Source organism: Mus musculus, chromosome 13, assembly GCF_000001635.26.
Source record: "Mus musculus strain C57BL/6J chromosome 13, GRCm38.p6 C57BL/6J".
NCBI classification, from domain to species: domain Eukaryota; kingdom Metazoa; phylum Chordata; class Mammalia; order Rodentia; family Muridae; genus Mus; species Mus musculus.
The window spans coordinates 64,158,056-64,161,865 of record NC_000079.6 but is presented as its reverse complement, the minus strand read 5'-3'; positions in this window follow the sequence as shown (position 1 = coordinate 64,161,865).

Genomic DNA, 3,810 nt, shown 5'->3' with positions numbered 1-3,810 from the left:
GCCCCGCGGTCGGCTCCTCCCGGCCTGCGCGCCCCAGCCAATGAGCGCTGGTGGACACGCCCTTCGGCCCCGGGGCGCACGAAGACCCAATGGGAGACCGGTGTCTGTGACGTCACGCCCCACTTTATCCCCTCCCACTCTATAGCCTGTGGGCGTGGTGGTATGGGGCTTGGGCGGAGCTACCACCAGAAACTCAGGGAGGCTGCAAGCCTTCTCTCGCCGGTGTGCGCCAGTGGGGAGCCTGGTTGCACACCGCCACACTTCACCAAAATGACCTAGTCAAGAGCCTTTAAGGGCTTGCGTGTCTGGGGGAGAGCTGTAAACTGAGGGAAAGTGCCTAGAGGAGAGGCAGCGTCCTCAGCTGGGTGCTGACCCATTCAAGAAGCCTGGAGAGACTTGCGTTTCAAGAGGTGTGACAGGAACAAGAGACCAAAACAACCCATTCAAGTGCAAAGAAACAACCCCAGACCCACTGTGATGTTGTGATGAGTGCGGGAGCGGACAGGGTGAGGTTTAGATAGCGGTTGTTTTTCTTTTGAGACATTCAGTTAAGGCCTGGCTTCTGGGGAATGAAACTCCAAATTAGATGTCATGCTTGCTGGCGAGTGCCTTTGCTCTCTGAGCCATCACTCTCCTGAAAATTAATTTTGTAAGTTAGCATTCAAAGTAATGGTTCTTATGGTATGTTTGTGTGTTTATATGTGTGTGTATATATACATGTTTATGTCATTACACTTTGTTCAAAACTGTCTCCACATTGCCCTTCTCCATGATGCCATCCCTGCCTGCTGGTTCCCTCCCTATCACAAGCAGTTTTACTTCATAGAACATATGTTTTACTTCATAGAACATGTGAAAGGAATAATTAAATACAGGTGTTAAAAAAGGTCTGAGTTTTACTGTTGTCCAACTTCTCTGTGCAAAGAAATCAAAAGTGATTTTTGTCTCAAATTGTAATTTCCTGGGCTTGCCATTCAGGGACCTCAGGGGTTCTCAGTAAATTGTCAGATGGCTAGAGATTTTAAGATAGGTGGCCACTTCTTTCTTTGAATTAAAGATTAGAGCCTGTATTTTTCTAGCCAAAATTGGAAATAGGTATTCAGATGAAAACTCGTATTATTCTCAGAGGTGCTATTCACAATAGCCGGGAGGAAGAAGCAGTCCAAATGCCCATTAACTGGGTGATGGATGAATAAGATGTGCTACAACAGAAGCTAGGATGGGGTGGGGGGAGGGCAGAAAAAGAACAAGTGTTAGCACACACTACAAAACAGGTGAACCTTGGACCATTGTGTGAAGAAAGCTTAGATGATGTCAGGGATAGGGATAGTTTTAGTTACCTTCGCATTGCTGCACCCACAATACCATAATTTTGCAAATATGACATCAAAGGCACAAGCAAAATTGCACTTTATCAAACTTAGGATCCCGTCATCAACAACTTACGAGGCAAAGATTTATCTGGTGCCCAGTATCAGAGGAATTTAGTCCACCTTGGCAAGAAGACATGGTGAAGCTCCCAGTTCATATTGGGAGCCCGGCTGAGGTGAAAGCTGTTCTCATCATGGTGGACTGTGAAGCAGAGAGCAAAACAGGAATCAGACAGGGGTAACATACCCTACATTGAGGACCTCCCCTAAAGACCCCATAGTCTCTCCAGACAGCACTACCAGCTGAGAAACAAATTTCCAGCTGTAACAGAAAGCAAGTTAGGAGTTTCTTCTTTCATACTAATGTATCCAGTGATTTGTTACATAGTGTACATTCAAGGCATTTACTTTATACTGTGAATGCAATCCAGTGCTACATTATTCTGTTGCTCATGTCACTGTAGACACAAGAGCTTCTTCATTGTCTCCTATGTTGCTCTGATACATAATGAAGGCTTTGTATACATGTGAGTGTGTGTGTGTGTGTGTGTGTGTGTGTGTGTGTAAGTAACAATAATTATTTACTTCTGGCAGATCTTGCACATTTCCTGGACTGGTCTTGGCATCAGCTATTTCTCCAAAGAGACTTGGTTTTTATTACTGATGATTGATTTTCAGAGACCAAAACTGTAGAAAGGAGATAATTTTGCAAATATGACATCAAAGGTACAAGCAAAATTACACTTTATCAAATTTAGGATCCAGTCAACAAAGGAAACTGTTGAAGAAATCTAAAGACAACCTGTAGAGTGGAAGAAAATATTTGAAAATCTTTTATACTGGGGTTAGTATTTAGAATACATGAAATTAAATTTAAAAAAACAACTAAAACTAGGGGGTTTCAGTATCAGTATTCTATATGTTTATAAATGGATAAAAACACAGGAAAAGGTGTTCAATGGCATACGCTGTAAGGAAAATGGAAATGAAAACTGTGTGTGACGGTCTGACACACTTTTAAGGATACCTTTCCTACTTCTCCATTGTATTTTTCCCCATTTTCATATGTTTAGTGTGTGTGGCTAAATGTTTCAGCACATGTGTATGGATGTGTGTGCACCTGTGGGCAAATGCCTGTGGAGGTTGAAGTTTGATGTCAGGACTTAAACTCAATTCCTCTTACAACTTATTTATTGAAATAGAGCGTCTCACTCAAACCTAGAACTCGCCAATATTGCTAGTCTCCCTATACAGCTTGGTTAGAGGATCCCTGGGATGACGGTCATTTTTTTTTTGAAGGATATATATAAAGCATATATTAGTAAGGATGTGAAGAGTCTGGGACGGGACCAGCATAGATCATTGGTGGGATATAAAGTGGTGTGAGGACTAGGAAAAAAAAAGCAGTACAATTCCACCCACCCCCAAATTAAACTTCATAGCTTCCATATGGCCTTCTGCTTCATGTAGACATGTTGGAGGCTGAATTTAGATTTCAAAATTCAATAGAATCATGGAGAAAGGGAGTCAAAAGTGAAAACATATGCACCTGTACTTCATATGTAAATAACAACCTATAGGCATGAGACAGTGGCATTATTAATTATAGCCCAAATTTGGAAGCTAACACTTAGCAAGTGATGGGTAGAACTTTTAAAGATTTATGTGTGTGCGCGTGCATCTGTGTGCTTGCAAAAGCCAGAAGAGGGTTTTGGATCCTTTGGGCCTGAAGTTACAGGCTGTTGTGAGTCACCTGCTTGTGGGTATGGGAAATAAAACTCTGGGAGATTTTTGTTTGTTTTTTTGTTTTTTGTTTTTGTTTTTGTTTTTGTTTTTACCAAGAACAGTAAGTACTCTTATTATAGAGCTATTTATCCAGCTGCATTTCTGTAACATCATACTAAATAAAAGGAGCCCAGATACAATATACCAAAAGGCAATGAGTACATTTGTGGGAAATATCAATTATAAAGTTCATACAGACAGAAAGTAAATTAGTGGTTTCTAAGGGGTGGTATAATTTCTATATTACAAAAGTCTCCTGTTTAATTTTTTTTTTAGATTTAAATTTTTTGTGTATGAGTTTTTGCCTGCATATGTATGTATGTATACCATGTGAGTGCTTGGTGCCCATGGAGTAAGAAGAGGGTGTAGGATCCTTTGGAACTAGAGTCATGGCTAGTGTGAGTCATTATGTGGGTGTTGGGTACCAAACTAGGGTCCTCAGCAAGGGTGACATGTGCTCTTTACCACTAAGTCAACCCTTCAGCCTCCAAGTCTCCTATTGTAAATGTAGAATTCCATTTAGCAACCTTAAAATTTTGCACACCATCATTAATATCTCCTTTTTGACCCCTTTCCTCCACTTTGGAAAATACCTTTGTCCAGCCAGTCAGTCCTCTTTCTACTACTAACTTGTATTCTAGCTCTATCGATTTAT